General features: G+C 42.7%; 1 protein-coding gene across 7 annotated transcripts in view; it reads left to right on the forward strand.

The window, feature by feature from the left end:
• OSBPL6 (oxysterol binding protein like 6) overlaps positions 1-27,780 on the forward strand; it is a 329,956-nt gene that overhangs the window by 61,215 nt on the left and 240,961 nt on the right. The window contains exon 3 of one of the 7 annotated variants that reach the window (XM_077448095.1): positions 25,752-25,794. The exons of the other annotated variants lie outside the window; for them this stretch is intronic. The gene's annotated coding sequence lies outside the window, so the exon portion shown is untranslated. The remainder of the gene's footprint in view (positions 1-25,751; positions 25,795-27,780) is intronic. 7 annotated transcript variants of the gene reach the window in all.

The raw sequence follows: 27,780 nt of genomic DNA on the forward strand, positions 1-27,780 counted from the left end.
CTTGGGCAGGTTCAACTCCTTTTGGAGCTCAGCCAGCCGAGCACAGGCATTAAATGATCGGCGGAAATGCACACAGACTTTCCTGGCCTGCTTCAGGACATCATGTAAGCCGGGGTACCTGCCCAAGAACCGCTGCACCACCAGGTTAAGGACGTGAGCTACACAGGGCACATGGGTCAGTTGTCCCTGTCGGAGGGCGGAGAGGAGGTTGGTGCCATTGTCGCAAACCACCATTCCTGGCTTAAGCTGGCGTGGCGTCAACCACCTCTCGGCCTGCCCCTGCAGAGCTGACAAAACATCCGCCCCAGTGTGGCTCCTGTCCCCCAAACAAACCAGCGCAAGCACGGCATGGCATCGTTTTGCCTGCGTACTTGCGTAGCCCCTGGAACGCCTACGGAGCAACGCTGGTTCTGAGGACAGAGCACTGGAAGAGGCCATGGATGAAGAAGAAGAGGAGGGGGTGGAGGAGAGAGGTGTGTCACAACCAATAGTAGCATTTTGGAGGCGTGGTGGCGGAACAACCTCCAACACTACTGCACCTTGTCCTGCATCCTTCCCAGCAGCCAGAAGAGTGACCCAATGGGCCGTGAAAGACAGGTAACGTCCCTGTCCATGCCTGCTGGACCATGAGTCAGCGGTAATATGCACCTTACCGCTGACCGCCCTGTCCAGCGAGGCAAGGACATTGCCTTCCACATGCCGGTAGAGAGCCGGAATCGCCTTCCGTGAGAAAAAGTGGCGTTTGGGGACCTGCCACTGAGGAACCGCACATTGTACAAACTCACGGAAGGGGGTTGAGTCTACCAACTGAAAAGGCAGCAGTTGAAGTGCTAGCAATTTAGCCAAGCTAGCATTCAACCGCTGGGCATGTGGATGGCTGGGAGTAAACTTCTTCCGCCGGTCCAGCAGCTGGGGCAGGGACATTTGGTTGCTATAATCGGACGTGGGTGTACCACTAGCAGAGTTCCCGGAAGCACTTGGCTGTGACACACCTAATTCTACACCTTCATTCCTCTCAGAGCAGGTTTCAGAGAGGACTGAAGGTCTAGTGGGGTTGGAGATGCCAGCTGATGAGGAGCAAGGAGAGGTCTGCTTTGTTCTTTGGTGTGGGTCTTTGAGGTACGCTTGCCAACGAGCTGCATGGCAGGTCAACATATGTCTGGTCAAGCATGTGGTGCCCAAGCGGCTGATGTTTTGGCCACGTGAGATACGCTTGAGACATATGTTGCAAATAGCAGCGGTGCGATCTGATGCACTCGTCTCAAAAAAGGCCCACACCAAAGAACTTTTAGAATAACGCGCAGAGGAAGCTCTGCGGTGTGATTCAGTCAGTGTGCTGCCCCTAAGCTGGCCCCCGGAGGGCATCCTGCCTCGTTGGACATGTGCCTCCTCCTCCTCCTCCTCCTCCTCCCTCCTTCCAGGCACCCACGTGGAGTCAGTGCCCTCATCATCCCCTCCCTCTTCATCGCTGTAGCAAACCTGGCAGTATGCTGCAGCTTGTGGAACATGACTGCCAGATTGCTGTCCTTCTTGAGCATCCCCTCTCTCTGCGCTTACGCTACTGCCTTCCTCTAGCTGAGTGTCATCATCAGAGCCCACCAAACACTGGGCATCCTCCTGGAGCATGTACCCAACACTGTGCTCAAAGAGTTCAGGAGACTCCTCAGGAGGACGTGGTGGGTCTAGGGAAGGAGTCACTGATGATGACATTGAGAGGAGGGAAGACGATGCGATGGCAGCTGCTTTGCTACTACCCTGAGACTGGGTGAGAGAGGATGAGGAGGATGAAGAGGGCTTGGTCATCCACTCTACCAAGTCGTTGGCATGTTGCGGTTCAACATGTCCAGCTGCAGAAAAGGACAAGCATGTCCCATGGCCACGTGCTGATGACAATGCACCGCGTCCACGACCAGCACTGTTGTCTCTAGACACAGAGCCTGCTTGCCCTCTTTTATCGGCTCGCGCCTGTCTGCCTCTCCTTGCTGGCCTTCCAGGCATGGTAATGGCCTGAAGGGAGTTGGGTAAAACAGTAGTTGGGTAGTTTATATTGTGCTGGAGGCACACAACACCCACTAACTCCTGCAGATGCCTTTTTTATAGAACAGCAGAGATAAAGGGGTATATACAGATGTATACTGTGCTGTGCTGGAGGCACAGACAACTTCCAATAACTCCTGCAGATGGCAATTGGGCTCAAATAGAGAACAGCTATGTAGGTGGATTATAGCGGTATGTACTGGGTACAGAGCACGCAGACAGCACGCACTATCTCTTAACACTACTGACTGCAAGCTCTATTATTAAAGATGGACCACTAGCTATATAGGTGAGGTGAATATCGCGGTGTATACTGCGGTCAGGGCACGCAGACAATAACCAGAAAACAGCAGAGATAAAGGGGTATATACAGATGTATACTGTGCTGTGCTGGAGGCACACACAACTTCCAATAACTCCTGCAGATGGCAATTGGGCTCAAATAGAGAACAGCTATGTAGGTGGATTATAGCGGTATGTACTGGGTACAGAGCACGCAGACAGCACGCACTATCTCCTAACACTACTGACTGCAAGCTCTATTATTAAAGATAGATCACTAGCTATATAGGTGAGGTGAATATAGTGGTGTATACTGCGGTCAGGGCACAGACAATAACCACTACACAACAGCAAGATAGGAAATCAGCCAAAAACGATCGGTGTGTACTGTGTTGAAGGTACACAGAACACCCACTGCTTCAGATGCCAACACACTACACGAGGCCGCCTCAAAGGTGGCCTTATATAGTGTGGGGCGTGCACTACACAGCCTGAGCTATGATTGGCCACAGGCAGGATGCCTGTGGCCAATCATGGCTCTCCTCGCTGCTGGTGCTGCGATTGGCCAAGCATGCGGGGTCACAGTGCATGCTTGGCCAATCATGAGCCAGCAATGCACTGCGCCATCGCAGTGCATTGTGGGCCGTGCGCGCCACACGAATTTTGACGCGAACGGACCAAGAGTTCGGATTTCGCTGAACGGACGAACAGCCAATGTTCGAGTCGAACGTACGTTCGACTCGAACACGAAGCTCATCCCTATTGATAAATCAACTTGGTACCTTCAGCCTGCCCATACATGGATCGAATGTCGGCTAGTTGCTACTGAACCAGCCGAGATGCGAACAGTCTGTGGCCAGCCTTAGGTAGGCCCACACAGGACCCAATCTGTTCTCCTTATTCCATAAGAAAAGAACGCATTTTATTTTTCCTTTAGGTTAGTAGATCTTTTTGTCACTAATTATAGGTTTATTTATAAGAAGAGCGCTCTGGTAGGATTCCATGTGTTCAATGCAGGACCCACACCATAATTTGCATACTACATAAAATTTTCCCAGGCATTTTCTGTTCTTAACATTTTTTTCATATATTTTTTTTTTTTTGATAAAACTGTGTTTTTCAATTTATGAGGCTGAGTGGCCTTGGGTTTATCTACAACATACTTTGGATATGACCAAAATATTGTGGACCCTTTTGCAGCTACTATTGAACTTGTTGGGATGTTCCATTCCAAACTGATGTGAAATAAAATGGGACTGGTCTTCCTTTTGCAGCTATGACAACCTCTACTTTGCATGTGTGTGCATTTGTGACTTAAGTCTCTCTCACAGTGTTTGAGGTCAGGTACTGATATTTGGGGAAAAATCTGGCTCAAAATTGGCATTCCAGTCCTTCCCAAAGGTGTTTTAACAAGGTTGAGGTCAGTGCTCCATGCAGGACATGTTATGGAGCTTGCTTTATGGGGCTACAGTCATGCTGGAACAGAAAATGTGCTTTCTCAAAGTGTTGCCACAAAGGTTGGAAGCTTACAATTGCCTAAAATGTTTTTGTGTTGTAACATTACTAGTATCCTTCCAGGAACTTATTAGGTCGAATGATTATTCACATACATTTGGCTATAAAATGGCAATAATCAGGTGTTCTCAAAATTTTGGCCACATATAGTTAAAAGTCCATCCAGTTCAAACCATAAAAGGGTTGAACTGCAAAGCATGATCCAATTTGCTCCAGCAGGGTAAAAAATCCATCCTGATCCCCGGAGAGACCATCGGATATTCTGCCGTGATTTTCACGTGGCAAAACACGCCTTTAAAAATCGCGTGATGCTTGTTGCCCAAAAAGGAGTAGAAGCCTATTTTCAGGTAACAAATGCATAGGACAGCCCATTCAAGTGAATGGCCTGACCTCATGCGATATGCAGAATCATGTGAGAATTGTGCTATAAAAATTGCACTTATTCCTCCTACAGGAGATGTGTACAGGGCCTTAGGCCGCGTACACATGCGGGGACTGTTCGCTCAACTTTGTCCGCTGAACAGTGTTTCGGCGGACAGTCCGCTCGTGTGTGGGCTTTCAGCGGACAGTCTGCTAAACAAAGTTTTTCGGAAATTCCGAAAAACTGTCCGCTGAAACTCTGTTTCAGCGAACAGTCCCCTCGTGTGTAGGCTTGTTCGTCAAACTAAGTTCCGCGCATGCTCAGAAAGGATTTACACGCCGAAGTTTGCATTGCAGTGTATAGGACGTCGTATTTTTCGTCCCGTCGTACGTGCCGTTCACGTCATCGCGCACGGTTTCAGCGGACTGTTCGTTCGTCGTGTGTGGGCAAGTCCGTCCATGCTAATTTTGAGCGGACTGTCCGCTGAAACTGTTTGACGGACAAAGTTGAGCGAACAGTCCCCGCGTGTGTACGCGGCCTCAGTTTCTTTAGGCTTTTTTCCTGTTTCATCTCGTAATCTGGCCAGTTAGTCTGTTTTTTGAACAGAACAAGCTCTACTGCAAATGCAACAGTTTAGTGTGTTGGGACAAACCATTTACCACTGACGGGTGCTTACAATAATCAGATTTTATTTACCGTATATACTCGAGTATAAGCCGAGATTTTCAGCCTCTTTTTTGAGGCTGAAAGTGCCCCCCTCGGCTTATACTCGAGTCATCGCTGTCTGCCCGCTCGATCAGCGTGTCGAGCAGACAGACAGCGGCCATTCTGATTCAAAAGCCGCGCCTCCGGCTCCCCCTTCGCCTGTGATAGGCGGAACACTGAATTTCCCAGCAGCCTGTGTTCCGCCTATCACGGACTTCGTATCATCCTCGTACTACGGACGAGGATGATACGACGTCTGTGATAGGCGGAACACAGGCTGCTGGGAAATTCAGTGTTCCGCCTATCACAGGCGAAGGCGGCGGCGCAGCTTTTGAATTTTACAATGGCCGCCGACGAACGAAGAGGGCACGGGACGGAGGCAAGGCACAGGACGGCACGGCACGGGACGGGACGGGACGGGACCGGAGGCAAGGCACGGCGGCGAGGCACGGCGGCGAGGCACGGCGGCGAGGCACGGAGGCAAGGAGGCTCGGCACGGGACGGAGGCTCGGGACAAAGGCTCAGGACACAGGTAGGCTGGACACACACACACACACACACACACACACACACACACACACACACACACACACACACACGGATACACACACACACACAGGGATGGATGGATGGATGGAGACACACACACACAGGGATGGACGGACACACAGGGATGGACGGACACACAGGGATGGACGGACACACAGGGATGGACGGACACACACACAGGGATGGACAGGCATGTCTTACCCTCGGCTTATACACGAGTCAATAAGTTTGCCAGTTTTTTTGGGGGTAAATTGGGGGCCTCGGCTTATATTCGGGTCGGCCTATACTCGAGTATATACGGTATGTAAAATCTTTATCCCAAAATAAACTGTTGCTGTAACTGCAGTGTGAGCTGGAGCTTGGTTTTAATTTGTTAGATGTTCTAGTAGACTATGATACACTAACGCTCCGCTCCCCCCAGATTAACAAAGCTGCTGTCCAAAGGTGCCCCCTGTGCTTCTTCATCCAGAGTGGGAGCACGCTAATGCAGGAGGTGTGTTACTGGCCAGACCACCAGGTAAAAACAGAGTGGGGTAGCCTAAAAAAAAAATTAAACCAATGCAGCCACCACATCTATTTGGTAAGTGCTAATATATTAACTGTTTAGTTTTCGGTTTAATATCGCTTTAAACAATCACAATTTGATTAGAAAAGAAAATTTGTAATAAAAATAATCATGTATGTATGTTGACTGTTTAACGTGGTACTGTGTATACTTTTAGACGTGTGGTCTTAGTTTAAACATGTTTTGCTTGCTTTAATTGGTGAACCGTTCGACTTTAGAACCACTTTAGCTTTAAGGGCCCCATTGAATATTTTTTACAAAGATTTTGTATCCGTTTTATGAATTGATGAATACTAGATAATTGCATAGATTTTGTCTGAATCTTTTTTATAATCCACATGAAATGATTCAAAATAAAACAGGACCCATACACCAGGGTCCACATCAGAGTCTCTATCGGGGTTCCTCCTTATATTGGGGTCCTCATCGGAAGACACCAACTGATCTGGATCATCAGTCTGTGACTGTGCACATCGCCTGCGAGCTGGATAAAACCTAGTAGTGGGTCGGATGTGTTTCGTTCAGAGGTCCACATACTGTACATGGCCGGATGACTACATCTTGGCATTAATGTGGATCATGTTGTTTATCTTTCAGATGATTTGGAAATTTCTGATTTGTTGAGGACCACCAGCGTGGGTCATATACCTGCACAGAAGACAATTTTATTTTTATAATATGGTCTTTATACCGAATTAATTCTGATCTGGGTTGGTCAGCCCATTCTGTTAGCATGACCTGTAGCAAAGTCTGATGGCTCCATAAGTGACCTCATAGGATAGCTGATTTTGTGATTTGTATGTAGCGTCAGTATTTTAAAACTAGTATAAACCTAAAACTGGGAAATGCTGTCTTGGTTTTAGGCTTCTTGTACAGATTATTATTATTTTTATTATTATTATATTTTTTTTAACATTCCCTTTAAAATTCAGAATCCACATTATATACTGATGTATTCCTGGTGTCCAACCTTGGTAGCAATAGAAACCTGAACGTAGTAGTTGGGAGCTTGATTGGTTCCCTGTCTCTGTCTAAAGGAAATTCAAATTATAAAGCAGCTCCTCTTTCCGTGACACCCACTTATAATCACAAATAAAACAAGTCTTTCTTCAGTAAAATCCTTACTTCAAAGTAAAATCACTTGTCGCCTGTTTAACAGAAATACTGACGTTGAAACATGTCCAGAACAAGAAAGCAGTAAAGCCATAAAGCACCTCTTTGATTTTGTGCTGTTTAAAATGCCATCATGGACTTCCGGCAGTACTTTGAAGGGTGTAATTTCTGTAGTTTAACCCTTTGTGCCAGGCCCTGCTCTCCACTTTTAACTTCAGGTGACCAGACAATTTTGTTATGTTTTCACTTACTATCTTACTAATTTCAGAGTTTGTAAAAGACCCTCCCCCTCCCAATCTTTGCCTCTAAAATCACAGGAGCAACAGTAGAATAAGATGATGCTACTTTTTTTTTTTTTTTGGTCCATGATCATTGCACAAATGCTTATCGTGATGATAATTTGGATAAAAATACACTAGCATTATAAGCAAATGCAAAAACATTACTTACAAAATGCCTACTAAATATTTCAGATGAAACTGTAAATACATACCGCTAATATTTATATATATATTACAGTTTTTCATTGCAAAAAAAAAAGTAACTTTTCTAGAGGTTGGCTTCACACCTATACCCTGTGGTTATTGCCAGATCTAAACGATTCCATTGTAGGTCTGGCTGTATGTTTCGGTCATGGTCCTGCTGGAAGGTGAACCTCTGCCCCAGTCTCATGTTTTTTGCAGACTCAAACAGGTTTTCTTCTAAGATTGCCCTCTGTTTGGCTCCATTCATTTTCCCATCAACTCAGACCAGCTTCCCTGTGCCTGCTGAAGAAAAGCATCCCCACAATATGATGGTGCCACCACCATGTTTCACAGTGTGTTCAGGGTGATATGCAGTGTTAGTTTTCCTCCACACACAGCATTTTGCTTTTAGCCCAAAAAGTTAAATTTTTGGTCTCATCTGACCAGAGCACCTTCTTCCATGTGTTTGCTTTGTCCACCACATGGCTTCCTGCAAACTGCAACTGAGACTTCTCATGGCTTTCATTCACCAATGGCTTTCTCTCTACTCTTCCATAAAGGCTAGATTTGTGGAGTGCATGACTAAGGCTCCATGCACACTGAAGCTCGAAAAAGCTATTTCTGGACGCCAGATTGCTGGCAGAAAACGCTGGTTGAAAAACCTGCTTTTAACAGCGTTTTATACTAGCGTTAATGAGCGTTTTACAGCGTTAGCGTTAATGGGCGTTTTTTATAAAAATACACAGAGGACACTCCAAGAATCCCACAATGCATTGAAAAATAGAATGCCGAACACTAATTAATGAGCGTTAATGAGCGTTTGTCGTTTTTTGCCGCTGAAAAACGGCACTTTGAACGCGAATTTCTGGCGTTCAGAAAAAAGCCCATAAACTCCACTGCTCATTAAAGCTGAAAAACGTCCATGTGTGCATGGACACATAGGCTAACATAGAGTGGAGTTTATGGGCTTTTACAAAAAACGCCCAAACGCCAATAAACTGCAGTTCATCAGCTTCAGTGTGCATGGAGCCTAATCGTCCCGTGGACAGATTCTCGCACCTGAGCTGTGGATCTCTGCAGATCCTCCAGCGTTACCATGGGCCTCTTGGCTGTTTCTCTGATTAATGCTCTTCTTGCCCAGCTTGTCAGTTTAGGTGGACGGACATGTCTTGGTAGGTTTGCAGTTGTGCCATACTCTCTCCATTTTTGGATGATGGCTTGAACAGTGCTCCGTGATATGGTCAAAGCTTTGGATATTTGTTTTAAAATCTAACGCTGCTTTACACTTCTCCGCAACTTTTATACCTGACCTGTCTGGTGTGTTCCTTGGCCTTCATGATGCTGTTTGTTCACGAAGGTTCTCTAACAAACCTATGAGGGCTTCACAGAAAAGCTGTATTTATGCTGAGATTAAATTGCACACAGGTGGACTCTATTTATTTACTAATTAGATGGCTTCTGAAGGCAATTGGTTCCACTAGATTTTAGTTGGTGGTATCAGAGTAAAGGGGGCTGAATACAAATGCATGCCACATTTTTTTCAGATATTTATTTGTAAAAACACTTTGAAAATTGTTTTATCATTTTCCTTTCACTTCACAATTATGGGCCACTTTGTGTTGGTCTATCATATAAAATACATTTATGTTTTTGGTTGTAACATGACAAAATGTGGAAAATTTCAAGGCGAAAGAATGCTTTTTCAAGGCACTGTACATGGTTGCCAAAGCAGAAGGGAATGCAGCCAATGCAAGGCTTAACTGTGGCAGCAAAAAGGGTTAATTTCACAGCTCTGATGGCCTTTAGTAGCTACAGATTGCCAGTACAGTTACGCTGGGTAGACAGTGTTCTCTTTTTTTTTTTTTTTTTTTTTTTTTTTTTTTTTTTTTTTTTTCTGCTCAGAACAGACAGTATTATAACCACCCTATCTGGCCAACTTTAGCCACATTATTGGCTTGTAATATGGCTGATGAGGTCGGTAGCCCTGTAAATACCTACACTTTTGTTTTTATTTATTTTATTTTTGACAGTCATTTTGTTGACTAATCAGTTCACTTGAATCTTGATGTCAATGTTTTTCCAAGAGCGAAAATAAGTACAATGTTCACTTACAATACCTAATCACATGCAGTAGAAATATTAAACATGGTACTTTCTTGCAGGTGATTGGATGACTGATGTGAACACAGCTTTACCTTATTTACTAAGCATAATGCAGTCTTTGCTCCTTCAGTACATCAACACTATTGTCTTTTGTGATTAGTACTTCACTCTGCAGAAAGGAGCAGCTTTTTTCCCATATTTGGTGATCTTAAGCCATGGCTTCAAATGAACAGCAATGGTTTTATACACAGTTGGCCTGTGTAATTGACTACTCCCCCCCCCCCTCCAATTCCGTAATGGCATTCCACATCTTGTCTAGCTGTCCGTATTCTGTGTTGATTTAGCCCTGGTCACAGTTGCTGACATCAGCTATTATGTCATAAAACCGCATTGGCATGCTTTTTGTCCTTCTAAACACAGGCAGAATGCTTGCTATGGTTTGTTTAACTGGCCAGCCTCTGATAAACTAGTGATGCAGTTACTCTTTTATGCAGTCCAATTTGTAATTTGTTTACTTGCTCGTTGAGAAGTCTGTTTTCTTTTGCATTAGGTGTGCTCCGCATGCTAATGAGGCTTGTGTTATATACACTTCGAGAACCTGGGCAGAGCCATGATGCCTTCTCAAAGGTGCATGGAGTCCCTACCTTGCCTATCCTTGAGTGAAGGAATTCTGGTAATGCGTTGGTGTGTTGCGTCAGAAGTGTGTGGGAGCCATTATTTGTTGCTATTCAGTTTGTATCTTTCTTTAACCCAGCCATTTATCTTCTGGTTTTGCGTGTTTTGTAGCTGTAGGTTTATTTTCAGCTGTGATGACAACATTGTGTATATTGATGGTTGTAGATCTTTTCTTTGCAGAATATTTCTAAACAGGAAATATAATGCATATTATTTTCTTATAGTAGTTAAAGAAAAAATAAGGAATATAAGGAGTTTCCTTTATGTATGATGTGCCAGAATTAAACTTCTTCCTTTTTTTTTTTTTTTTTGTTTTTTTTTTTTGTTTTTTTTAGCTGAAGGATAAATTCATGTTTTAATAAAAATAAATAAATACACAGATCCCTGGTGGCATGCAGGTCTCCCGCAGATCTGTCAGTGTATGTGTGCTCAAGCAGATACAATGACAGGAAGAATCAATGAACCACCACAGGGCTCCAGAAGCCGACCAGACCTAGGAGACATGAAGCATTTATGGTGGACATGCCGTAAGGTTCAACAACTGTGGATAAGGGTCTATGTAACATGGTCAATTCAGTGTTGCATATAAACATGCGAAAAGATCCCTGGGAGGCACTCTTTTTTTTTTTTTTTTTTTAAATATATATATAATACACTGATAGAAGGCGCTACCAAACGAGAGCATATTCTAGTGACCCATATATTTTTGGCCATGAAATGGATGATTGCAAAAGTGTGGAAGATGCTGTATTTCAACTTCGATGTGAAAAATCGGGTGAACGTTACCCTGGTGAATGAGAAACTGACAATATTATGATATGATTAATGATCTTAACTGACAGATGATAAATTTTTATGTGCCTGACAGCCCTGGCTAGATTACTTCCCATCATGGGTTTGCCTTTTTTATTTTTTTTATTTATTAATTTTTTCCATATTCGTACTTATCGATGCTGAATCTGTCCCCTGGCGTCTCTGCACAGTGATGTTCGATGGCTCGGTTCTCTCAGCTTCCCAAGAGGAGAGCTGCTGACTGTCAATCGGCGGCTCTCCTACTCTGCTCCTCCACATTCATTGGAGTGCTGAGCTCTGGTGGAGGGATGGCTCACTGAGAGGCTGAGGTGGCCATCAGTCCAGGCACCCGCAGGATCCAGACTTCATTGTTGTGATGATGCGGTGCCTGGACTGATTCCAGGGACGTCGGCAGAGAGCGGACTTCAGAAAATGGGTCACAGGAGTGCAAAACGAATTGCACTCCTTTGACCCTAAGAAGAAGCTCAGCCAAATGAGCCAAGGCTGGACTTCTCCTTTTTAATATACCCTTAGTGAACCTCCAGGGCAGAGATGAACTAAACCCCCCCCCCCCCCTTCGTTCCTTTTTTTTTTTTTTCTTGTAATTTTGTCTATTTTTCTTGTCCTTAAAATTTTTTTTTAAAAAAGTTAAAGAACTGCAAGCCGTCATCCGCAAAGGATGTCTGGGACTTGTAGTTCATTTATACTCAGAGTTGTGTGAAGAATGACGCAGACGTGTGGACGGAGCTTCTCCCTTTACTGATCCAGCTACAGCATAGGAAGTGTTTTCTAAAATGGGTGGAACTTGTAACATGTTCCCAAAGGTGAACTTATCCTTTAAATGTGAAATTTGCATATGAATGTTTCACATTGGCCCTTCTGCAGTTAACAGGTGGCAAGCGTGAGCCTGGTACACTCCGGGCGTTCCAGAGTACCGGTACTTGTTTCCTATGAAGCGGAGACCACAGACCTAGTAGAATGATCTCCGATTACACACACAATCAGCTGAATGACTCGCTCGCCTCATCCTCTCCAACCGAAGACATTTGTACATCATAAATTGTAATAAAGCTGTTTTCTTTTTTACACTTTTGAAACCCCTGTAATGTTTTTATTATGACTGTCAGGGCTGGGGTGTTTTTTATTAATTTTTTTTTCTGCACTATTAGTTCTGATGACCATTGTCTCTGGTACAGAAAGTGGTGGAGAGAGTTTTTACAGGAACAGCTGGTAGGGGGAAATTTTCCATTGGGGACATGTTTTAATGACAGAAGGTTAAAAGGATATATCTTCTTGCTTTAGGGATCTACTCTCACTTCCCACTACATCTCAGGGACAAAGTGAAATGTAATATCCCCTATGTGACATAGATAGAAAAAAAAATAAACTGATGGACTCTTAACCACTTCAGCCCCGGAAGATTTTACCCCCTTAATGACAGGCCATTTTTTGCGATATGGCACTGCTTTACTTTAACTGACAATTGCACGGTCGTGCAACACTGTACCCAAATAAAATGTCCCTTTTTTTTTTCCCCCCACAAATAGAGCTTTCTTTCGGTGGTACCTCCTGCGGTTTTTATTTTTTGCTCTATAAACAAAAAAAAAAAAACAGCAATTTTTTTACTTTCTGCTATAATACATATCCAATAAAAAAAATAAAAAAAATCAAATGTCTTCATCAATTTAGGCCAATATGTATTTTTAGTAAAAAAAATCGCAATATGCGTATATTGATTTGCGCAAAAGTTATAGCGTCTACGAAGGGGATATTTTTATGGCCTTTTTTATTTTATTTTTTACTTGTAATGGCGGTGATCAGGGATTTTTAGCAGGATTGTGACATTACGGCGTACAGATTGGACCTCTAGCTGACACTTTTTTTGGGAACCAGTGTTATTATCTGCACTGGCACTGGCAGGGAAGGGGTTAACGGTGTTCCCTCAGTGTGTTTAAAACTGTGTGGGGGGGGCTCACTGCAGGGACACTCTGATCCGTGTTCCTGATTAGCAAGAACCCTAGATCAGAGTCTCCATGCCTGACAGCACGGCGGTCTGCTTGTTTACATCGGCAGACCGCCGTTTCTGTCTCTGCGGGGAGCGATCACGGGTGCCCGGTGGACATTGCGTCCTCTGGGCCTACTGATTGGCTCCCCCTGTGGCTAATCAGCCTGCAATGGTATCTCCGGCGGTGCATGCCCCCCCAGTGGCTATTGACAAAATCATGTACAGGTATGTGATTTTGCGTAATAGAGCCTATGAAAAAATATATGTGCAGCGCTCAAACGTGACCATAAAGATGGGAACATGACATAGTGATTTGTTTATAATTCACTACAAATATAAATAATCATACAATAGTGTGAAGCAAACAATGTGAATGTGAGCAAAGAGTAAAAACGCAAACTGTGCTGTTATGACACAATGAAATATAGGACCAAGTCCATATGTTAAATACAGAACTTTATGGAAAGAGTTCTTATGGCCCCTCTTCCAAATAGGTTTAACTGGAGTATAGTCTAGAACTCTAGATGGACCGATTGGTGTGCCAATAAACTTTTTTTTTTTTCCAGGGATAAAGTGAACACTATAAGGTACTCTTACTGACTTAGGTAGACGCACATACTGTACAGTAGTGAGCCTAACGAGCTTTGAACTCCTTAATGATGTCACATTGGCTGCAATGGTAGACAACTCCAAAGGTACGGGACCAGACGGAACCAACAGGATTTGACATGGCCATACACCAGCATCTTGGCTATTTAATTTATAGGACAAGAAAGTATGGAGGCAGGACATGTTTGTAAGACTTCAGAATTGGAAAATGATTGTTTTCCAATAACAATCAGGTCTGGAATGTGAGGGCTACAACTAACCTAAAAACTGAAAGCAACACACACCATAATAAATACATAACCCCCAATCAGTTTATTACAAAACACCTCTAGCATTCAAGAGCCATGTGGATCGAGGAAGGAAGCTGTTCTGCAGCCTGGTGGTACGAGAGCAGATACTTCTATACCATCTACCAGAAGGTAGCAATGTCTACAGAACATTAGCAGGATGTGAAACTCTTCCAAAAAATAATTCACTCCCCAAAGGCAACTCTTCGCCCAATTCCTCAAAACTCCAGTAATCCTACCCCTATAATAAACTTCTGCGCCATTTTTATTACCCTCTGCAGGATATTTCTCTCATGGGCTGTGCATGTTCCTTGCCACAGACATGTGATACACTAGCACACTTTTAATTGCAGCTTAAAGCCCTATACACATCATCAGATTTTCTGCTGATGATGCTGTCGCTCACCGGATACTACATTTTTTTTTTTTTTTTTTTTTTGGACCATTCTCTGCAAACCCGAGGTGTGTGTGTGTGTGTGTGTGTGTGTGTGTAAATCTCAGTAGATTAGTAGTTTTTCAAATACTCAGACCAGCCCGTCTGGCACCAACAACCATTTCCACGTTCAAAGTCACTTAAAGCGGAGTTCCACCCAAAAATGGAGCTTCCACTTTTCAGAATCTTCTCCCCCTTTCTGGTGTCACATTTGGCACCTTTCAGGGGGGAGGGGAGAGCAGATACCTGTATAATCCCAGGTATTTGCTCCCACTTCCGGGCATAGATATCAACGGGTACCCGTGGATATCAATGCCATATCCGGCGCCTTCTCCATCCCTCCCGCTGTCTTTTGGGAAACGCATGGGTCCCAGGGGCCTGTGGGATTGCGCATACGCAGTAGGGAACCAGGCTGTGAAGCCGAATGGCTTCACTTCCCTTCCTGATTCCATTACCAAAGATGGTGGCGCCTCTACTCGAGAGCCGAGGGACAGATCCGCTTCGGATGCGGACATCGCGGGCGCCCTGGGCAGGTAAGTGTCCATATTTTAACAGTCAGCTGCAGTATTTGTGGCTACTGACTTTAATAAAAATAAAAAAAAATTGTCAGGACCTCCTCCCCCATTCTGATGCTAGATTTGAATGTCTGCAAGTAGTCTTCACCACGTCTAGATGCGTAAATGCATTGAGTTGCTGCCATGTGATTAGCTGATTAGCAATTGGTGTTGCCAAGCAATTGAACAGGTGTATATAATAAAGGTGCCAGGGAGCGTATATGATTTATGTGATTGAATTATAGCATTATATTAACACTTCTCTGTTTAGTATCGTGTTAAACTGCAAAAAAAAGGGCCTTGACCCTATTTCTCCTTTTAAATAGTTTAAGGCTGGGATCACACTGCTGTGCTGTGTGACATCGCATGTGATTCGCACCCCCCCCCCCCCTTTTTAGTTTTTTTTTTTTTTTTTGGTCCACACCAAAATCGGCACTGCGATATGCAAAATGATCCGGGGGTGCCATTAATTTGTATTGACACTTCCAGCGGTTTGCATATGGCAGTGTGAACTGCCTGCGAGTCGGGTGCGATGCAGGAACCGGCACTGGATTTGCAGGTTTTCCCGCATCTCAGCGATGTGACCCAAGCTTTACATTCTAAATTGTCATGTCTGATTAGTTTGCACTATAATACAGCAAATAGAAAATTGTGTATAATGACAATAATATGATACCATTCTAGTTTTATCATTTGTCATTCTACAACACAAACATTTTTTTTTCTTGTTGAATTAGTCGGATTTCTTTAGCTTTGGAATTCTTTGTTGGTAAAATCACTGAAAACCAAAGTACCTCTTTTATGAACATCTTGCTGTTCTGGGAGCTCTACAAATAGCGGCATGAAATGGACTTGAAAATTCTGTTAGATGTTTCTTCGCTCTGAGGAATTCTGCCAGTTAAGGGTCTGACTGATACCTGTATAATAAAGTGTAGCTTTAGTTTACTGTACTAAGGACGACGGCACTCAGTAGTGAAAGTAAATACTTTTGTGAGAGATATGTAAACTTTCAGAATAAAAAAAGTGTACCTCCTGAGAGAGAAGAATTTTAAAATTTTCAATAGAGAATGGATAAAAAAGCAATTTGTTTTGTTTTCGTTTTTTTTCATGTTAAAGTTGTAAAAGCTGAAGGTTTTGTATTATATTTTATTCATGAAGGTAAGAAAACCTTCTGTGTGCAGCCCACCCACCCATGCTTACCTGAGCCTGATCTCGATCCAGATATGTGCACAAGAGCAGCTGCTTATCTGGCTCTTTCCCTCTTGATTGGCTCAGACAGAGAAGTTGGGGTCATTGGCTCTGCGGCGGTGGGGCTGAGCCCTATTCTCGGTCAGTTTCAGTGTCATTGGGCACACAGAGTGGGGCTCAGGAGTGAGCATGCATGAGTGCTCCCAAAAGCAAGCTTCAAAAATGGGGGGGGGGGGGGGAATCACTAGAATGGGATGTTTGAGGCACACCATATGTCTAAAAACACAATTTATTTGATATCAATAATCATAAAAAGTCTTTCCATTTTTCATGTCCATTTCCATGTCCACAAAGTATCATAGAACATCCGAATATTAAAACAACATTGTGAGAAAGCAATACATTGAATCAGAACTAACTAGTTGTGGTTCGACGCGCTTCACTGACATAATTCACTTCAAGAGCGATCAAAGCGCTTATTCACATAGTGAGCTTGATTAAACCAGTACATTTTCTCCCAAAGACATCACGCATGAAAAAGATGTTTAGGATACTCGAGAGGATTACCAATGAGCATACTTCAATTAGCAGTCTAAATACAAGCTGAAAGCAGAGGATATTCATGCCCAATCAAGAGATTTATAAAAGATGGAATCCCAGTAACTGCAGTTAATGGAATATTGCTTTCATCCACACATAGTTATCTTCCTCTAGTGCAACTATATACCTAGAAAGCCATGCGTGGTGTTATACTCCAAAACAGTCCATACATCAGGCTACAAAGAGTTTTCTTCCTATTCCATCCCTGGAATGGATCTCTATCTAGAGAGATATATATTTTCTACTGAGATAGAGATTAGATAGAGATATAGAGAGAGCGATAGAGAGAGAGATGGATTTTATATATATATATATATATATATATATATATATATATATATATATATATATATATATATATATATATATATATATATATATATATATATATATATATATATATAATTATTATCACTATAAAACTGAATTATTTTACTCTGTGAATTAACTTCCTGCTCTGCAGCTTTGTTTGGAAATGCCCAGTAGTGAGACTTTAGGTTATCAAAAGACGCACCTTTAATTATTTAGAATTTGTATCCTTCTGAGTAATAATACACTATACTAGTATAAAACATTTATTAGTTCTTTACATTGTGTTTTGTAGAGGTAACTGTAAGATCTAACTTTTTCCCGATCTGATAGTGGATTCTGTTTGTAGTCCAGGAAGGTAAGCTTGTCCATTCTTGCCCTCAATGTATGCTACTGAGGAGACTAGACAAAAATGTATTCATCTTTATTTCTGGAGTTCAAACAGGATTATTCAATAAGTCCAAAAACAACGTACAAAGTGCAGTAACACATTGAAATCTGTCTGTTTTCTTCACATGCTCGTTTTCTGTAAAGGCTAATTGGTTGCATTGGGTTAGTGAAACATTGGTACGCTACAGCTTCATGTAAACTTGATGGTTTTGAATATTGATTGGAATATCGTTGGTAGAACTGGGAGTTGGTAGAAAGTGTGCGTTATTGTTTGGGGAGAATTTTGGCTTGCAGGTGGAATTTATGTCTCTTGCGTATGACAGAATGTTTGTGTCCACTAATAATAATTTTCATGTATTTTTTATTTTTTGGTGAAAATATCATTTTGATCTTTTCGTGCGGGGAGGCTGTCGGGCCCTGTCAGGTAGGCTGTACGGGGCTCATGTCTAACACTGGCCCTGTACATAGACTCACTGGCTATTTTATTAGGTTTACCTTACTAGTACTGGCTTGGACCCTTTTTTGCCTTCAGAGATTCGGGGCATAGATTCAACACGGTATTGCAAACATTCCTCAGATTTTGGTCCATATTGACATGATAGCATCACACAGTTGCTGCAGATTTGTCAGTAGCCATCAGAACAGGGCTGGGCTAAGACTCTGTGCTGCCTGTGCCCAAGAATGCAATGTGCCCACCAAAAGGCCCCCACATTCATTATTTTATATCATGACAACCAAATTTAAATTTATCAGGAAGTCAGATTTACATGCAGTGGTGGTGGGGTTCAGACAGAGGTGGTTGGGGGGTTTAGATACAGGCGGGGTGGTAGGGAGTGGGTTTGACGCATTCAGGGGTGGTAGGGAGGGGGTTATATGCAGGCAGGGGTGGTAGGGAGGGGGTTATATGCAGGCAGGGGTGGTAGGGACTGGGTCTAGACGCAGACAGGGGTGGTGGAGATGGGTTTAGTGGCGCTGGCACTTGCATTCTGTGTCAGCCGCGCCAATAGCAATCCCTCTTTCATCATGGGGTCTCTGCTCAGCAGATGGCTCCTTCCCATTTACAGCTGTCTTTATTTTTAGCCTGCTGCCAGGGTGCAGAAGTTCGGGACGGCTTGTAAACACAGTTACAGAATTTTTTTTAATAAAAGTAAGACCCTGAAAAACATGTTTTCAGCCAACCTCCGTTGGTGAGCATATTGATTGGCTTTTCTTCACAAAATTCCAGTGATCATCTTGGAGGTGTGTTTGGGGTCGTTATGTTGGAATATTGCCCTGAGGCCCAGTCTCTGAAGGGAGGGGATCATGCTCTGCTTCAATATGTCGCCGTACATGTTGGTTTTCATGGTTGCATAAACGAACTGTAGCTCCCCAGTACCGGCAGCACTTATGCAGCCCTAGACCATGACACTCCCACCACCATAATTCACTTTAGGCAAGACACCCTTGACACCATCTAAACCAAATAAGTTTATGTTGGTCTCGTTAGACCACAGGACAGGGTTCCGGTAATCCATGTCTTTAGTCTGCTTGTCTTCAGAAAACTGTTTGCAGGCTTTCTTGTGCATCATCTTTAGAAGAGGCTTCCTTCTGGTACAACAGCCATGCAGACCATTTTGATGCAGTGTGCGGCAAATGGTTATTTTGAGGGGAAATTTGCACTGTTGTACAAGCTGTACAACGAACTACTTTACATTGTAGCAAAGTGTAATTTCTTCAGTTTTGTCACATGAAAAGGTATAAAATATTTACAAAATGTGAGGGGTGTACTCACTTTTGTGAGATACTGTATGTATGCAAGTGAAACAGTGTTTATTTAGTGCCTGGATTGTTAGCTATCATCAATTTGTACCTTTCTATGGCCAGCTACTGTATAGCTTTTGGTTCTTTGTATGGCTACTACCAGTTGTTTCCCAACAGTGGTGATCCTCAGAGCTGGTACTAAGCCATTCAAGATTTGGAAATTGGTTGAGGCACTCAGGACTTTCATGGTACAGCATGAACTCTCAAAACGAAATTCTTATTAAAATTGTAATATTTATTACTTAATAATAATTTTTTTTTTTACATTCAATTTTTGTAATAAATATTACGAGAATAAGAATTTTGTGTTGTGAGTTGATGTACCATAAATCCTGGGTGCCTCAACCCGTTTTCAAATCTTGAATTTCAATCTATAGCTCGTAGGTACAGTTATCAATTTTATATCTGTATAGCACACATTACATGGTACTAAGGCCCCTTTCTCACTGGGGCAGTGCAGGTGTCGGCAGTAAAGCGCCGCTATTTTTAGGCTTTCCCATTGTTTTAGCGGCGGTATGCGACCGCTAGCGGGGCTGTTTTAACCCGCTTTGTTGGCGGTATAGCTGCGCTGCCCCATTTATTTCAATGGGTAGGAGCAGTGAATACACCACTCCTTCACCGCTAGAAAGATGTGGCTAGCGGGACTTTTTTCACCGTCCTGCCAGCGCAACGCTCCAGTGTGAAAGCCCTCCGGCTTTCACACTGGAGTGAAAGGGACAGGTTTTTTCAGGCGCTACTTAGGCGCTATCTTTCACGCTGTAGCGCCTGACAACCGCCCCAGTGTGAAAGGGGCCTAAGGGTCCTTGCACACAGGGCGGATCAGTGCTGATCCGCTTGCTCAGCGGGGATCACCGGAGCGATCTCCGCTGAGCAGGAAGATGACAGGTCCGTCTCTGCACACTGCGCAGGGACGCACCTGTCACATCGCTGCTCTCCCCTATGGGAGATCGGGTGACGGACCGCAGTGTCCATCGTCATCCGATCCGATGACGGATGGAAAAATAGCTTTTTCCTCCATCACACTTTTTTGTCACCACTGACACTTGACGCTCCATAGACCTCTATGGAGCATCCGTTCAGGTCCGCCTGAAAAACTGACAGGCGGACCTGAACGGATCGTCCGTGTGAAAGGGGCCTTAGGCATTTTAGAGCAACCCGCATGCTAATCCTTTGAAATTTGCAACTGTTGATCCTTCCTCGTTCCATTGAAATCAGGGAGGGAAAGAGGCTGTCCTAGACCTGAATTTAGGCATTGGGAGCCTTAAAAGCGAGCCCATCTTTCCAAGGATCTGATTATAATTGGTGAAGTGGCTGAGGGCACTGTAGAGAAGTCACTGCTTGTTCATAGTTACAGACCAAACCTCATTATAGATAATTTATCACTATTAAGTCTTTGTTTACCATGTGTGATACATTAGTATGCCCCTTTCCATACATAGGTGTGCATTTTGCTGGATCTCATCATGGTGCTTGGTAGTTTATTTGTTTTAAAACCGCACCCCAACTCGCTGTTATGGTAGCAGGCAATGCACTCACATGCAATCACAATCTGTGTATTGCTTTGCGATGTATTAAAAATTGGAACATAACACGTGTTAACACACTGCAATAGGACTACATGGGCTCCTTAAGGAAAAAAACAAAGGTGGTTCAATAGCAAAGCTTGACATTCATGTTGGAGATAATTTTTTCATTTTGTTCAATTTTCCTTTAAGAGAAAATTATATGAAGGCCAAGTCTGTAAACAGCACACTTGATACAAAATGGATTTCTAATTCTACATCAAGGGACGCTGGGTATAAACACTTGATCTAACACAATCATTCTACAAGCAGTCTCTTGTAGAGTCTCTTGTGTTTCCTAGATTTCTAACTTGAGAGCGAGAGAGAATTGGATTTATTCCTAACTCCGGGCTCAGATGTATCAGAAATGGAGTAAATACACTGAATTCCTTTATTTAATGGGTTCACTATGTAAACATCTTTGCCTATTACTCTGCCAGTGCTGGTCTGAGAATGTAAATATTCAGTGATACTTGTGGGACAGTTTGTTCCAGTGATGAATAACCCAGGTAATCTACACAGAAAGCCTAGTAAATAAAATTTTGCGAACTAATGTACCAAACAGACAGTACCTCAGAATGACAATGTGATTCCAACCACCATTAAATCAAAGCTTTTGCTTGAACAAGAACTCCTAATTGCTCCTAATTGTAAATCACAAGTGTATCTAAACCCACAAACAAAAACGTCATATATTGCAACTTGGCTTTTAACCACTTTCAGACCGGACCATTTTGCTGGCTTAAGACCAGACCACTTTTTGCCATTCGGCACTGCGTCGCTTTAACTGACAATTGCGCAGTTGTGCGACGTGGCTCCCCCCCCCCACAAATAGAGCTTTCTTTTGGTAATATTTGATCACCCTTGCGTTTTTTTTTTTGCGCTATAAACAAAAATAGAGCGACAATTTTGACAAAAAAAAACGCATTATTTTTTACTTTTTGTTATAATAAATATCCCAAAAAATATATAAAGTTTTTCCCTCAGTTTAGGCTGATGCGTATTCTTCTACATATTTTTGGTTAAAAAAAAAAATCGCAATAAGCGATTGGTTTACGCAAAAGTTGTAGCGTTTACAAAATAGTGGATAGTTTTATGGCATTTTATTAATAATTTTGTTTTTTTACTAGTAATGGCGTTGATCTGCGATTTTTTTTTTTTTTTTTTTTTTTTTTATTGTGACTGCGACATTATGGCACACATTTTTGACACATTTTTGGGACCGTTGTCATTTATACAGCAATCAGTGCTATACAAATGCACTGATTCCTGTGTAAATGACACTGGCAGTGAAGGGGTTAACCAGGGGATGGCAGTGTAGGGGTTAAGTGTTCCTAGGGGCGTGTTACTAACTGTGGGGGGGCTGGGCTTTGTGTTGGTGAACACTGATCTCTGCTCCAATCACATGGAGCAGAGATCAGTGTCACTTGTTGCTAGGCAGAATGGGGAGATGCTGTTTACAACGGCATCTCCCCATTCAGCCTCCCTGTGAGACGATCATGGGTATCCCTGCAGCAATCGAGTCCGGGACCCGCGGCCAGACACATGGGGGGGGGGGGTCCCGAACGACACGAGAGCGCACCGCCGTCGGCGCGCACGCGATGGCAGGGCGGCATATAGAAATAAACGTACATGTACGCCAATATTTCTGCCGATGTACATCGGCGTGCGCTGGTTGGGAACTGGTTAATGTGCTGGCTGCATTAATTTAGGTGATGTGTGTTTGCTTTTTTTTTTTTTTTTTTTCTTTTTCACATGGGGATCAAGCCAGTAACACAGTTCCTGTCTTAGGGTGGCTGCACTTATGGAGGCGCAATGGAAACACCCTTGGACAGCAGCATTGTCAATCTGAGAAGACGGTACTGTTAAGCTGGGTACACACGGGCCAAAAACAGACAGTTCAGTCAATTTTTGCCCATGTGTACAGCTCCTCGTGTAACAAGCTTGTCTCAGAACCGAATACTGTCGAATAAACAGGCCGGAAAACCAGCAATCTGATCAGCACTCATAGCCGATGACTGCGTGTGCTGATCACGGTGTTCTCCTGGGGGACAGTCCCCCTGTCAGAACACAATGGCTCATCAGGGATATTGCCACACTAACATCGGATGTTAGTACTGCAATCTGTAAGGGTTTTTTTTTTTTCGTTCAGCCCACTGACCTGAATGAGAGAAAAACTTCTTGTGTACCCATCATTAGATGCACTAGCACAGTGGTTCTAACCCTCAGTCTTTAAGTTCCCCCAACAAGTCATGGTTTCAGGATTTAAATGATGCCTTCAATGATAACTGTTATGGTCACTGATGTGCTTAAACTCTCAACTGAACTATCAAGCCATCAAATGGCTGATGTCATAGCTGATCACATGTACAGCACCATTGCAACTGTAGTTTAAACTGATAAGGGAAAGCTGACAGCTTGATCTTCCGCAATGAATACATTTATTTATTCGGGTGTGGTACAAAATGATACAGGGCTTATGTGTTTTGGTATGTAGCTTTAGTCATTGCCATTAGAAATCGATCAAACTTGAGCCTAAAATGCCAGCTTCCTTGGCTGTAAAGTATAGAAGGGTTTACTTCAAGGACTGTTATGCCGCAGCATATAACATTTTTACTTTTGGGTTTAGGTTCACTTTAAATTGTTCTATCTTAAGTTGCTTAACTTGGTGCTGGCCATAGGTGTGCTTGGCTCTTCTACTGCTTGAGGCAGTCAGTAAAATGATGGGCATCTTAGTCCTCAAAATGTAATCCTGGTAGTTGCAGGTTTGGGGGACACTGGTTTATTGTGAACATAAAGTGAGCTTGTTCTTAGATTGATAACCGTATAGAATGGTGTATTAAAGTGATTCTAAAGTCAAATTGTTTTTTTTCTTTACAAATAACAATGTTATACTTGCCTACTCTGTGCAGTGGTTTTTCACCTTTTCTCGGCGAGGGACCTTCCTGTCGAGTGCCCCCACAGCAAACCGCTTGCTATAGGGGCAAGCCGAGCCTTAGCTGACAGACACGGAACCACAGTTCAGCCACGCCCCCCCCCCCCCCCCCCCCCCGATTAGCTAACTGTCTTTGACAGAGCCAATGCTGCTGCTGCTCTGTTTCGGCCAATCAGGAGGGAGAGTTTCGGACAGCCGAGGCACTCATGGATCGAGAGGGGGCTGAGGTAAATGTGAGGGGGGGGGGGCTGCTGCATACTGAAGGTTTTTTATCTTAATGCACCTTCTGCCTTTAGAATCACTTTAACCACTTTGCGCCCGCTCTATAGCCAAAAGACAGCTACAGAGCGGACGCTAACTGCTGGGAGGCCGTCCCTGGACGTCCTCCTGTTTACTTCCCTAATGCGCCCCGCCGCGGGCACGCATCGGGGAAGTTCTGTGTTGGCCGTGTCCCTCGGACACAGCCAATCACAGATCGTGCTAAATGGCCAATCGCAGTGGCCATTTAGCACTCGATCGGGCTATCCAATAGAGGTGATCTCATATGTAAACATATGAGATCATCTCTCATCGCCGGCTCCCCTCCTCACACCGAGACAGCGTGTGAGGAGGGGGAGCTTCCGTGCTGCAGCGTCTGTGACAGTGAGTGTATACACGCACACACACACATGCCCACCTGTCCCCTGTGCCACCTATCAGTGCCACCTATCCCCAGTGCCACGTGTCAGTGCCATGTATCCCCAGTGCCACCTGTCCCTAGTGCCATGTATCCCCAGTGCCATCTGTCATCAGTGCCACGTATTGGTGCCATCTGTCATCAGTGCCACGTATTGGTGCCATCTGTCGTCAGTGTCACGTGCCATCTGCCATCAGTGCCATGTCAGTGTTGCGTGTCATTGTCCTGGTGCTCCAGGGCCTTCAAAAGTATAATAGGTAGTCAACAATTTAGATGTGTAATTTATGCTCCTAGAACACGTGACGGCGCTCCCTGCATGTTGGGTCTCTCTAAGTGGCCAGGCTGTGAAAAACTCCCACACATGTGGTATCGTAATACTCAGGAGGAGTAGCAGAATTTAATTTGGGGTGTCATTTGTGGTATACACGTGCCATGTGAGAGAAATAACCTATTACAATGACAATTTTGTGGGAATAAAAATAAAAAACAAAAAAATCTTCATTTGCAAAGAATTGTGGGAAAAAATGACAACACCAAAAACCTCACAATGCCTCTTACTAAATACATTGGAATGTCTACGTTCCAAAAGGGGGTCATTTGGGGGGCATTTGTACTTTCCTGGCTTGTCGGGTCACAAGAAATAAGATGGACCACCAGTACATCAGATGTGATCAATTTTGTATGATTTGCACCACAGCTTGTAGACTCTCTAACTTTCACAAAGGCCAAATAATATCCACTAATTTTTTTTTTTTTTTTTTACCAAAGATATGTAGCAGTATAAATTATGGCCAAAATTTATGAAGAAAAATTAATAATTTGCATCATTTTATCACAGAAACAAAGAAAATGTGTGTTTTTTTTTTTCAAAATTTTCGGTCTTTTTTCATTTATAGCGCAAAAAATAAAAACCCCAGAGGTGATCAAATACCGCCAAAAGAAAGCTCTATTTGTGGGGGGGAAAAAAGGACAAAAAATTCATTTGGGTACAGTGCTGCATGACTGAGTAATTGTCATTCAAAGTGTGAGGGCACCGAAAGCTGAAAATTGGTCTGGGCAGGAAGGGTGCTTAAGTGCCCAGTAGGCAAGTGGTTAAGAAAAGCCTTGTGTGTAGATCTAAAAAATAAATAAATTAACGTAACGTATAAGCAAGCATTGCCGTGTACTCTGTTGTGCATGTTGTGGTGTGTTTTGTTTTATTTATTTTTTTTTGTTTTTATTATTTTATTTTTTATTTTTTAGCATCCATAAGAGTACTTGTAGACGTTGACCAACTTTAAAGATGGTAAGTGGTATAGTTGAGGTAATGGTATACAGCATGATTGAAAACTATAATGTATATTGTTTACAGAGGATGCAATCCATATATTCCTAAAAAATTGCCTGAACTCCAAAAGATAAACTATTTCCTTGCCATTACAAAATAAAGCCAATTAGTGTTTTTGTATTAAGAATATTGCCTGTATATGTGAAATTTTAATTTTTACTATCCTGTACCCAGTAAAAGCCAGACTAGCTGGCATGCATTTGGTTACATATTAGTATATTTATCACAGACTGGGCAACATTGCTGTTCACTAAGCTTGACAGGTGCAGCATGGAGATATGAATGAGCAGTGTAAGGACCATACATCTGCTTACCCATGGGAGGCTTTGAGAGACACTGGCCGATAACCAAATCCACCATGACTCATTTCCTTTCTTCCAAATCCAACGAAGTTTTCCTGTAAGTACAGGCAAATCAGATTTAACAGCGTTCCCTTTCTGCTATGCTTGATGAAAACAAAAAAAGCAAAGCTTTACCTGCTTTACGAAGTTCTGGAGCAGTGATCTGAGATTCTTGTTAAATTTTTGTTTTGAAAGAAACTGAAGCCATCCTCTCTTCAGCTTTAAATGTTTAAAAGGGAAAATCGACAACGCAAATCTAAAAATCTTGTGATAATGAATAGCTTGCAACTAACACATGTGAATCAAATCAATACGCCCTATGAATATTATGCTATTGCTAGCAATATTATCCTAACATATAACCATGTGTAAATCCACTGTATAAACAAATAAAATGTCCTATATATCAACAAATAAAATGTCAGCACAATATGTGAAAACCCACACTTTTCTGCAAACAAATTTCTTGTGCGTGGATATAGTGCTTGCATCCAAAAAACAAACAAAAAATACAGTACAGACCAAAAGTTTTGATGCACTTTCTCATTGAAAATAAAGAAAACTTTGAATGAGAAGGTGTGTCAAAACTTTTGGTCTGTACTGTATATTGAAAAAATCTTAAAAAAATAAAAGTGACTATATACAATGTTTCTCAATCACAAATATATCGTTCATAAATAAAGTGAAAATTTGCAAAAAATTAAGTTCATATTCACAATCTCAGCCAAAAATATATAATCCCAAAAGTGCATCTGTTCAAAAAAATCAAAGTCTGTATTTTTCAATCCCACAATGAATTAAAGACAAAAACGTGATCCAACACTTCACACAATTATACACCCAATGTGTTCCTCCACCATAAGTCCTAAAGTAACTCCAAAAGTTATGGCTGGTCAGATTATAAACCGGCAAAAGCGCTTTGTGTTGCGTGTCAGGCAAATCCACTCTCCACTGTGCTGTCTCTGATGTGTCCTCTTGTCAATTTCTCTCACAAATGAATTGAAGGATATTTGAGGAAGGAAGAAATATCTCCATAAATATAACAATACAATGCTTGTTTTATTAAAACTAAAAGCACTCACAAGTGTCTTTCCGATGCTAGGGCATAAAGGCGTAATGATTATATATGCTTATCAGCTCCAGCTACAGTTTCAAAAGCCATGAGCATGATCACTAGTTTTGTCATTCAACATCCTCATAGCTACCACCCCACCCTACGAGTTTTGTCATTCTAAGTCTTCACAGAGCGGTAGCTACGAGGATGTTGAATGACAAAACTAGTAGGGCAGATCTTTGCTGGTTTGTAATCTGACCAGCCATAACTTCTGGTGAGATACTTTAGGACTTATGGTGAAGAAACACATTGAGTGCTATAATTACATGAAGCGTTGGATCACGTTTTTGTCTTTAATTCGTTGTGGGCTTGAAAATCTGGACTTTGATTTTATGAACAGATGCACTTTTGGATTATATTTTTGGCTGAGATTGTGAATATGAATTCAATTTTTTTTTTTAAGAACTATATTTTTGAGATTGAGAAACCGATTGTGTGTGTGTGTGTGTGTATATATGTTTGTATATGTATATATGTATATATATATAT

This window comes from Lithobates pipiens, unplaced genomic scaffold (assembly GCF_037356315.1).
Source record: "Lithobates pipiens isolate NorthernLeopardFrog02 unplaced genomic scaffold, aLitPip1_a1.2 Scaffold_22, whole genome shotgun sequence".
In the NCBI taxonomy this organism is placed as follows: domain Eukaryota; kingdom Metazoa; phylum Chordata; class Amphibia; order Anura; family Ranidae; genus Lithobates; species Lithobates pipiens.